Below are 12,064 nucleotides of genomic sequence, written 5' to 3' on the forward strand. Positions count from 1 at the left end.
GATTCGATCTTCCAAATATTTTATATGCATAAACAAATGCTTCCTAAAAAATGGTATCATACTGCATGAATGCTTTTCATTACCCTACTACAGTTAATTTTTGTACTAGTCTGGATTCTTTCAAGTTGCAAGGTTCAGAAAAATCCAACTTAAATTGACTTATACAGAAAGTGTACTTAACTGACAAAATCCAAGACCAGGCTGGATAGAGTTTAGATGATGCTATCAGTTCTTGCATTTGCTCTCTCATGGTTTGTTCTGCTCTTTCCTGTCTTGGTCCTATTCTCCAGCAGACTCTTCCTTCATGGAAAGATTAGAAAAACCAAGAGGGGGGTTTGTTTATTTGTTTAAAATTCACTGACTATCTTGCACCCAGAGTTACGAATATAAATTCAGTTTTGCCAGTTAGATACACTGCCCAAGATTTGAAAGTGTATCAGTATAGCTTCTAGCTGCCACCACCACTGGTTAGAAAAATTGTAGTTTTCCTGGGATTCCAAAGTTCATTTGCCAGGTACCTAGATGTCTCCAGCTTCTTGATTTAATAATTCCTTAGTCCCTGGATGCAGCTTCAGTTTTCTGTTGTCTAGATAATGTACCACAGTTTGTTTATCCATTTACCTATTGAAGAAAATGTTGATTGCTTCCAAGTTTTGCTTTATGTTATAAACATTTGTGTGCAGGGCATTTTGGGGGGGGGGATTAGGGAGACTTAAAGACATTTTTTATTTGAATTTTCACTATACAAACCTAGATTGTTTTTAAAAAAGCCATGTACATACAAATGTAGAAAACAAACAGCTCATATTTTCACATTTATTTATATACATTGGTTAAAGATATTTAATGAGCACTATTTATGATGACCAAACACCATGCAAGTTTCTTACTTCCTTACTCAAAATGTGCACACATTTTTGGTACTCAAAAGCCTTTTTGCACATATGTCCTGGCCCCAAAATAAAGGTATTTTGTTTTTGATAATCTAGTTAAAATACTACCTTAAATGGTCCTCATGTTCACAGCTCAATTGTGATGGAGTGTGGCTGTGGAATCTGCTCCATGACAGTCTGTTCTGCTCTGGCTAGATGTTAGAGATCTTTGGTGTTTCAGGTCTCCTGGGGGAAAATGCAATTTTCAGTGTTCAGTGGAAAGCGTGTTCCTCATGTGAAGGTTTTTGGGTGGATGTAAATTTTCAACTCATCTGGGTAACCAAGAAGGAGGATTGCTGGATCATTTGGTAGGAGTATGTTTACTTTGGTAAGAAACTGAGAAACTGTCTTCCAAATCAGCTGTATCATTTTGCATTCCCACTAGCAATTAAGGAGAGTTTCTGTTGTTCCACATTCTTCTAAGCATTTGGTGTTGTCAGTGATTTAGACTTTTGCCATTGGGTTTAGCCATTGTAGAATGGTGTCTCATTGATTTGCAATTATATTCTCCCTATCTGTGACTAGTCTTTTCAGGGCAGAGGTTTTCAATTTTAATGAAATCTATTGAATTGCCTTTGCTCCTTTGTCAATGATCAGTTGACTATATTTGTGTGGCTCTTTTTTCATCTCTGTATTTTGTTCCATTGATCTAGTTGTCTATTCTTTCATCAATAACACATAGTCTTGGTAATTGTAGCTTTATATTAAGTCTTGAAGTTAGGTAGTGTCAGTTCTATAACAGTGTTCTTTTTGAATATTGTGTTGGCTCTTTTGGGTCTTTTGCCTTTACAATTAAACTTTAGATTAAATCTGTTAATATTTGCAAAATAACTCCTGGGATTTTGGTTGGGACTGTATTGAATCTATTAAATGAACTGGGAAGAACTGATATCTTGAAAATACTGTCTTCCTGTCCATGTACAAGGAATATCTCCATTTATTTAAATTTTAAAATATTTGTTTTTCCAGTTTTATAGTTGTCCTCATATACATCTTGTGAGCTTTATAAGTAGTTTTTCTAGTACTAGTGTAAGTGGTATTGGATTTTTAATTTCAAATTATTCATTGCTGGCATATAAGAGGGCAATTGATTTTGGTATATTAACTGTTTATATTGCAAACTTGCTATAATTGCTTATTAGTTCAAGAACTTTTTTTGATTATTTGTGATTTTCTACATAGAATATGTCATCTGCAAATAGTGCTTTATTTCTTCCTCCCCAACCTATATTCCATATGCCATTTCCCCTTCTTTGCTTTTTCTTTTTGTATTAGGTAGGACTTCTAGTAAGATCTTGGAAAATAGTGGTAAGAGGGGACATCCTTGCCTTGCTCCTGATCTTGGTTGGAAAGCATGAGGATTCTCACCAGGTAGCATATTAACTGCAGGTTTTTTGTAGGTGTTCTTTATCAAGTTTTGGAAGTTCCCTTCTACTCCTAGTTTGCTCATAGTTTTAAACATGAATGGGTGCTGGATTTTATCACATGCCTTTTCTGCCTCTATTGATAAGGTCATATAATTTTTTTTTGTTTAGTTTGTTGATATGATGGATTACATAAATTGATTTTTGAATGTTGAATCAGTCTTGCATACCTGGAATACTACTTGTTCATGCTTTGTTTCTTTTAATACATTGTCAAATTTAATTTGCTATTTTGTTGAGGACGTTTGCATCTATGTTCATGAAAGATAATTGGTGTAGTTTTCCTTTCTTGTAATGTCTTTGTCTGGTTTTTGTACTGGTGTAATTCTGGCATTATCAAATGTGTCAAGAGATCAGAGTAAAGTTTTTATTATGAAATATTTCAAAGAAATGATAAAAGTATATGTAAACCCTAAAGCAGCCTTAATAAATTGTAATATTATCCAAATTTGGATAGCTTGAAACACATATCCACCCCTCCAAATTTATTTGAAACCTATATCTCCTCACTCATCCCCAAATAATTATTATTACAAATATAGTATTTATTATATAAATTCATGTTTTCATACTTCACACTATACATCTATAAAAAATACAGAAATGTTTCATAGGCTTTTACATTTTATGTGAAGAATATTACATAGGCCTTTTTTTTTTTTTTTTGCTTTTCTTTCCTCAAAATTAGTTTGGAATTTTTCATATTATATCGTGTAGTTTTAATTAATTCAATTGCTAAATTGGGCAAATATACAATTTATTCATCCTTTCTCCTATTGGTGGTCAGATTATTGCCAGCCTTTTGGTTACTGGAATATTTCTCTGCACCAATTCAAATGCTACATATTGTACAAGAAAATAATTCATGTTGTGTTTTAATTCTCTATTTGCAAGAATAATTATTGCAAGGACGGCTTTTAGATACATTTTTAAAAAATATTTTATTTATTTTTAGAGAGAGGGGAAAGGAGGGAGACAGGGAAAGAGAGGGAGAATGTGTGAAAGAAACACTGATTGGTTGCCTCTTGCATGCACCCAACTGGGGACTTGGACTGCAACCCAGGCATGTGCCTTGACCAGGAATTGAACTGGCAGTCTCTCAGTTCATAGGCCGGCGCTCGATCCACTGACACACACCAGCCAAGACGAGATACTTTCATTCAGTAAGAGAATATTTTTATGATGCGTTAATTATGAAACAACAAGGCCATGGACATCAGGTTATTATACAAACTTTGTGAGTAAATTCAACTTATTATCTCAAACCTAAATAAATCAACACATTTTATGTACAAATATTTTTAAAAGTTTACTTCTCTAAAATCACATGTTGACAAGTAACAACCCCTGGAGGACTGTTAAATATGAATCTTAGAATGTTATAGGAATGAGTCTTTGTCCTTCTGAGTAAACAAACACTTAAAGATACATTTAACCAAATTATATGGTAACTGCTACATAGTCTCTGACCTATTAAAAAAAGTCTTTCTAAACATACTTGCATTCCTCAAAGCACTTTATTAAAAAATTCTCACCAGAGGATATGTTTATTGATTTTAGAGAGAGGGAGAGGGAGAGGGAGAGAAACATGATATGAGAAAAATCGATGGGTTGCTTCCTTTAAGAGCCCTGACCAGGGATTGAACCCACAACTTTTGGTATATGGGACAATGCTCCAAACCTACTGAGCACACTGCCAGGGCCCCAAAGTACTTTTGACAGTCTTAGAAAGCTTTCTCATTCTATGCTATTATGACTAGTGGCTAATGTTTCCAGCTACAATTTTAAACAAGTTTAAATTACATTAATCGAGATTAATAATAATTTTATTCCACAATATCTAGATATGAATTTCCTGTGTTTTAGGGTATTGAGAATCTTCATTTTCACTATTTTGACAAATGCTCTCTAGGGTGGTTCTACCAGATTATACTCCCATGAGCTCCTATGTAGTGTAGGATGCTCCATATCCTCACCAACACTTTGTGTTGTCAGACCTTTAAAGTCTCATCAATCTGATGAATGTGATACGAAGTCACTGTGATTTTGATTTTGATTACTAGAAATTCATGTTTATTTTCCATCTCGGTTTTCTTTTGTATAATTATCTTTCCTGGCTGAAAATCATTCATGGGGATGTTTGCCTTTCTAATTGATTTGTAATAATTCTTTACATGTTCTGGATATGAATCATTTGTGAGTTATGTGTGTTGTTAAATAGCCTATCCTTTATGGTGTCATTTGTTGTGTTTTAATATTAATACAGTCAAATTTGTCAACCTTTTATGTGCTTTGTTTTTTTAAAATTGAATTTATTCATGTTATATTGGTTAATGTAATTATTTAATTTAAAGGGGTACAATTCTATAATATTGTTAGGTTCACTACTCCAAATCATGTCTATTTCCATCACTATTTATCCCCTTTTACACTATCCTACTTCCCCCACCACAATTTTCTTCTGGTAATGACCATACTATTGTATGTCTAAGAGGGTTTTTTTTCCCCTTAACGCCTTTACCTTTCTTACCCCTCAGACAGCTGTCGGTCTGTTCTCTGTATCTGAGTCTGTTTCTATTTTGTTTGTTAGTTCTTTTTGTTCATTAGAGTCCACGTATAAGTGAAATCATAAAATATATGTTTTTTCCTGACTGGCTTATTTAATTTAGCATACCACTCTCCAGGTCCATCCATGTTGTTGTAAAAGGTAAGATTTCCCTTTTTTTTTTTTTTTTTACTACATCTAAGTAGTATTCCATTGCATAAATGTACCACAACTTTTTTATCCACTCATCTGCTGATGGGCACTTGGGCTGCTACCAAATCTTTGCTATTGTAAAGAAGGCTGCAAAGAATATAGGGGTGTGTATATTATTTTGAATTAGTGTCTTGGGTTTCTTTGGATACATTCCTAGAATTTGAATCACTGGGTCATAAGGCACTTGCATTTTTAATTTTTTAATGTAACTCCGTACTGCTTTCAACACTGGCTGCACCAACCTGAATTCCCACCAAATGTGCACAAGGGTTTCCCTTTTCTCTACTTCCTTGCCAATACTTGTTATGTGTTGATTTATTGGTGATAGCCATTTGACAAGTGTGAGCTGATAACTCACTGTGGTTTTAATTTGCATTTCTACAAAATTAGTAAAGTTGGGCATATTTACATATGTCTGTTGGCCTTCTGTATGTTCTCTTTGGAGGAGTGTCTATTCAGGTCCTTTGCCCATTGTTTAATTGGATTGTTTTTTGGTGTTTAGTTTTGTAAGTTCTTTATACATTTTGGATATTAACCCCCTATTAGATGTATCATTGGTGAATATGTTCTCCCATTCAATGGTCTTTCCATTTTGTTGATGGTTTCCTTTGCTGTGCAAATACTTTTTAGTGTGATATAGCCCCATTTGCTTATTTTTTTCGTTTTCCTTGCCCAAGGAGATATATCAGAAAAAAATGTTGTTACAAGAACAGTTTTACTTTTTTCTTTCCAATTTGGATGTCTTTTATTTCTTCCTCTTCTTCTCTGCTTGCTGTGGCTAGGACTTCCAGTACTATGTTGAATAACAGTGGTGAAAGCGGGCATCCCTACCTTGTTCCTGATCTTGAGGGACACTTAAAAGCTTTTTGTATCTTGTATAAGAAATCTTTATTACAAATTCATAATATATGCTGCCTATATTTTCTTCTTCTTCTTTTTAAGTTTTACTTTTCACATTCAGACTTTTATGTGTGAGTTTATTTAAGTCTCTATTTTTGTTTCATTAATTTGTTTATTCTTGTAGCAGTCATTAGTTTTATCTGGTAGAGCAAGCCTGGTTACATTTGTAAGTTTAATGACTAATCTTGACCCTTCTATATAAATATTGGAAACATTTTGCAAGGTCCACACAAATTTTGAGATTTTGATTGGAACTGGATTGACTTTACAGATGCATAGATATTGGACATATGTGCAATGCTGATCTTTCCATCAATGAATGTCTCTGCATTTAGTCATGCTTTTAAGTAAGTGCTTTAAATGCTTTAAAATTTTCTGTTGTTTGCCCCTCACTCCCATATGCCAAGATTTATTGCAGCTTGCTTTTGAGGGTGGGACATTTTATTCCATTTTTTTTGACTGGAGTGTAGGAATGCTGTAACTGGATAGTTTGTTCCAAAATAGTTCAAAAAAGTTTGCCTCTCTTGGAGCTGTACACAGACAATATTATCTGCACATAAGACCAGTTTCATCTCTTCTTTTACAACCCTGATTTCTTCCTTTCCTTCTTCTCAAAGATTTTTGTGTATTCAATTTTAAGCAACTATTTTCCTTCGTGTACTGAGTTATTATAGACACTCTCCTTCAACCAATTAATAAGGTGCATTATAGAAATAAATTTCCAGTTGTTGAATCACCATTACAATCTTAACAAACCCTATTGGTTCTTTTTGTTTGTAACTGCTGAATTGTGATCCTATTTAGGATTTTTAGCAACTATGTTCATAGGTAACATGATATACAACTTTCATTTATAGAGTCCTTAGTCAGGTTTGAGATCAAGTTAATACCGTAAGTTTAAGATGTGGTAGATACTTTTTCTTTTCTTTCTTTCTTTATTTTATTATTTAGTATTTTTTTTACAAAAGGATTTTATAGCATAAGCCTTATGTGTTCCATGGTGGCTTGGTAAATATGGTATCATTTGTGGGGACAAAATGTATGTTAACCTAATGCCTGTAATGTTTATTACTTGATTCTGACTTTCTATTCATTTAAAGTTGATATTGATAATGTATTTTCTAAAATATTACTCATTTAATCTTTGTTTTCAAATCCTTTGTCATAGACTTTGTCATCCTATATTTGTGTAACTTTCAAAGCCTTTATTGGTACTAATATAATTTCTTTATCTTAGACCTCAGTATCTCGGGAAAACCAGTCGCCATTTCTCATCTGGGTCCACAAGAATATTTAAATTTTAAAAATATTTTGTTATTTAGTGAAAATGTATAGAATAAAGAGATAATTAGAAACAATTTCATAGACATTTTAAGAATGTAAACAGAAAACCCCAATTTTTTTTTCCTGGTTTTAAAGATATTTAATACAAAAGATGGGTAACATCCCGTAAACACAACTAGGTGTTCAGCTGTCAAGACCCTAAAATATATTCATGTTATATTTTTAAAAATTGTTTCTTAATTTTTATTGTTCAAATACATTTATCTCCATTTTCCTGCCCCACTTTCCCTGCCCCACCCAACATCACCTTCCACTCTCAATCCTTTCCCAAATTGGCTTTGTCCAGGGTCCTTTATACATGTTTCTTGACTTGACCCTTCCCCTTATATTCCCCTTACCCTCCTCTCCTCCCTTCTGGTTACTGTCATTTTTTTTCAATGTTGCTGTTTATATTTTTCTTGCTTGTTTGTTTGTTTATTAGGTTCCACTGATAGGTAAAACCGTATGGTATTTGTCTTTCATCCCCTAGCTTATTTCACTTAGCATAATGCTCTCCAGTTGCATCCATGCTGTCATGAAGGGTAGTAGCTTTCTTTCTTTCTGCTGCATAGTATTCCATTGTGTAAATGTACCATAGCTTTTTGATCCACTCATTTATTCATGGGCACTTAGGTTGCTTCCAGCACTTGGCTATTGTAAATTGTGCTGCTATGAACATTGGGGTGCATAGGTTCTTTTGAATTGGTGTTTTGAGATTCTTAGGGTATAACCCCAGCAGTGGAATTGCTGGGTCAAAAGGCAGTTCCATTTTTAGCTTTTTGAGGACATTCCAAACTGTTTTTCACAGTGGCTGTACCAGTCTGCATCCCCACCAACAGTGTACTACGGTTCCTTTTTCTCCATTCACAACTTAGCTAGCACTTCTTGTTTATTAATTTGTTTATGATGCCATTCTGACCAGTGTGAAGTGGTATCTCACTGTGGTTTTAATTTGCATTTCTCTGATGGCTAGTCATGATGAGCATCCTTTCGTATATCTCTGGGCCTTGTATATGTCCTCCTTGGAGAAGTGTCTGTTCAGATCCTTTGGCCATTTTTTAATTGGGTTGTTTGTCTTCCTGGAGTGGAGTTGTGTGAGTTCTTTACATATTTTGGAGATCAAACACTTGTCCGAGATATCATTGGCAAATATATTTTACCATACAGTTTGTTCCCTTTTCATTTTGCTGATGTTTTCTTTAGCCATGCAGAGGTTTCTTATGATGAAATCCCATTTGTTAATTCTTTCCTTTATGTCCCTTGCTCTAAGGGACACATCAGAGAAAATATTGCTGAATGGAGTATCCGAGAGTTTCCTGCATACGATCTCCTCTAGGAATTTTATGGTGTCGAGACTTATATTTAAGGCTTTTTTCCATCTTGAGTTTATTTTTGTGTATGGTGTAATTTGGTGGTCGAGTTTAATTTTTTTGCATGTAGCTGTCCAGATATCCCAACACCATTTGTTGAACAGGCTATTTTTATTCTATTTTATGCTTCTGCCCCCTTTGTTGAATATTAATTGACCATAGAGAAATGTGTTTATTCTGGGCTCTCTATTCTGTTCCATTGATCTATGTGTCTGTTCTTACGACAGTACCAGACTGTTTTGATAACAGTGGTCTTGTAATATATAGTTTGATATCAGGTATTGGGATCCCAACTACTTTGTTCTTTCTCAAAATTGCTGCAGCTATTTGGGGTCATTTATGGTTCTATATAAATTTTTGAAAAGTTTGGTCTGTATCTGTGAAATACTCCATTGGTATTTTAATAGGGATTTCATTGAACCTATAAATTGGTTTGAGAGTATGGATGTAAATTCTTCCAATACATGAACATTGGATATGCTTGTGTTTTCCTTAATTTCTTTCTTCAGTGTTGTGTAGTTTTCTGAGTACAGGTCTTTTACCTCCTTGGTGAGGTTTATTCCTAAGTACTCCATTCTTCCTGTTGCTATCGCAAATGAGTTTTTTTTTTTTATGATTTCCGATTCTGATATTTGATTACTGGTGTACAAAAGTGCCTTTGATTTCTGAACATTGACTTTGTATCCTGCTGTTTGACCAGATTTGTTTTTTGGATCAAGTGGCATTTTCTATGTACAATATCATGTCATCTGCAAACAATGACAGTTTTACTTCCTCCTTTCCAATTTGGATGCCTCTGATTTCTCTTCTTGTCTGATTGCTGTGGCTAGGAATTCCAATATTAAGTAGAATAGAAGTGGTGAAAGTGAACATCTTGTCTTGTTCCCAATCTTAGTGGGAAAGCTTTTAGTTTTTGCCATTAGTTGAGTATGATGTTGGCTGTAGGTTTTTCATATAGGGCCTTTGTTATGTTGAGGTATGCCCCTTTTACTCACACTTTATCATAAATGGGTGCTGTATCATATCAAATGCTTTTTCCACATCTATTGATATTATCATGTGGTTTTAGTCTTTCCTTTTGTTTATGTGATATATTACATTTATTGATTTTTGAATATTGAACCATTCTCTCATCCCTGGGATGAACCCCACTTGATCATGGTATATGATCTTTTTAATGTATTGCTGGATGTCATTTGCCAATATTTTGCTGAGGATTTTTGCATCCAAGTTCATCACAGATACTGGCCAGTTTTCTTTCTTTGTTGTGTCTGTATCTGGTTTTTGGATTGGGATGGTGCTGGCTTCATAAATAGAGGTTAGGAGTCTTCCTTCTTGGATTTTTTGGAATAGTCTGAGAAAGACAGGGGCTAGCTCTTCCTTAAATGTTTTGTAAAATTCTCCTGTGAAACCATCTGGTCCAGAGCTTTTGTGTGACAGTTTTTTGCTTACTGCTTCTATTTCACCAGCAGTTATCAGTCTGTTCAGGCTTTCTGTTTCTTCTTTACTCAGTGTGGAAGGTTATATGTTTCTAGAAATTTGTCCATTTAATCGAGGTTTTCAAATTTCTTGGCATATAATTGTCCACAGTACTTTCTTACAATCCTTAGTATTTCTGTGGTATCAATTGTTATTTCTCCTCTTTCATTTCTGATATTATTGATTTGGGTCCTCTCCCTTTCTTTCTTGAGTCTGCTTAAAGGCTTGTCTATTTTTATCTTTTCAAAGAATCAGCTCCAGGATCGGTTGATCCATTCAATTGTTCTTTTAGTCTTTATGTCATTCAGTTCTGCTTTGATCTTGATTATTTCCTTTTTTTTTTTTTTACTTACTCTGGGCTTTGTTGTTGTTTCTCCAGTTCTTGAAGCTGTAGGGTTAGGTGGTTTATTTGAAATGTTTCTATCTTTTTAAGGTAGGCCTGTATTGCTATGAATTCCCCTCTCAGGACTACCATTGTTGTGTCCCATAGGTTTTGGACTGTTGTGTGTTTATTTTCATTTCTTTCTGGAAACTTTTTGATTTCTTCTTTGGTCTCATTATTGACATTGTCTAATAACATGTTATTCAGTCTCCATGAATTGGAATATTTTTGAGTTTTTTCCTTGAGGTGGGTTTCTAATTTCAAGCCCTTTTGGTCCGAGAAAATACTTGTTAGGATTTCAATTTTCCTGAATTTGCTGAGGCTTGTTTTGTGTCCTATCACGTGGACTCTCTTTGAAAATGTTCCCTGTGCATTTGAAAAGATGTGTATTTTGCTTCTTTGGGATAAAAGGTTCTATGTATATCAGTGAAGCTCATTCGATCTGATATGTCATTCAGTTCCACAATATCCTAGTCGATATTTTGTGTGGAAGATCTATCCATTGTTCAAAGTGGGGTGTTAAAATCCCCTACTTCCTCTACTATAAGTGTGTTGCTGTGTATATCCTTTTTGAAGTCTTCAAAGATTTTCCTTATATATTTGGGTGCTCCTATGTTGGGTGAATAGAGGCTTACAATGTTTTTGTCTTTGATGGATTCTTCCTTTGAGTATGATGAAGTGTCCTTCTGGGTCTCTTTTCATGGCCTTTGTTTTGAAATCTATAGTGTCTGATATAAATATTACTAACCCGGCTTTTTATTCCTGTCCATTTGCTTGAAATATTTTTTCCATCCCTTTAATTTCAGTGTGTATAGGTCCTTTGTTCTGAGGTGGGTCTCTGTAAGCAGCACATGTGTGCGTCATGTTTTCTAATACATTCAGCTACCCTGTCTTTTGATTGGAGCATTTAATCTATTTACATTTAAAGTTATTATTGATAGGTACTTATTCATTTTTCCCTTTGTATCTGTGTTGCTCCCTTTCTCACTCTTTTCCTTCATCTTCTTAAAGCAGTCCCTTTAGCACATCTTGCTGGTTTGGTGGAAGTGTATTCTTTTAGCCTTCCTTTGTCTGGGAAACTCCTTATTTCGCTTTCCATTTCATTTGGGACACGTGTTGGGTAGAGTAGTTTTGGTTGCAGGTCTTTGCTGTTTATTACTTGGAATATTTCTTGCCCTTTCCTTCTGGCATGTAGTGTTTCTGTTGAGAAGTCATCTGCTAGCCGTATCATGGCTCCCTTGTATGTTGCTACCTGTTTTTCCCTCGCTGCCTTTAAGATCCTCTCTTTGCCTTTCATATTTGCCATTTTAATTATGATGTGTCTTGGAGTGGGGCTCTTTGGGTTCCGCTTGAATGGGACCCCTGTGCTTCCTGGACTTATGTGACTTTTTCTCTTCTCAAATTAGGAAAGTTTTCCATTATTGCTTTTTCAAACAGGTCCTCTATCCCTTGCCCCTCTTCTTCTCCTTCTGGTATCCCTATTATATGGATATTAT

The sequence above is a fragment of the Pteronotus mesoamericanus genome, unplaced genomic scaffold (assembly GCF_021234165.1).
Source record: "Pteronotus mesoamericanus isolate MK-2021 breed Mesoamerican mustached bat unplaced genomic scaffold, CSHL_Meso_final scaffold_85, whole genome shotgun sequence".
Lineage (NCBI taxonomy): Eukaryota > Metazoa > Chordata > Mammalia > Chiroptera > Mormoopidae > Pteronotus > Pteronotus mesoamericanus.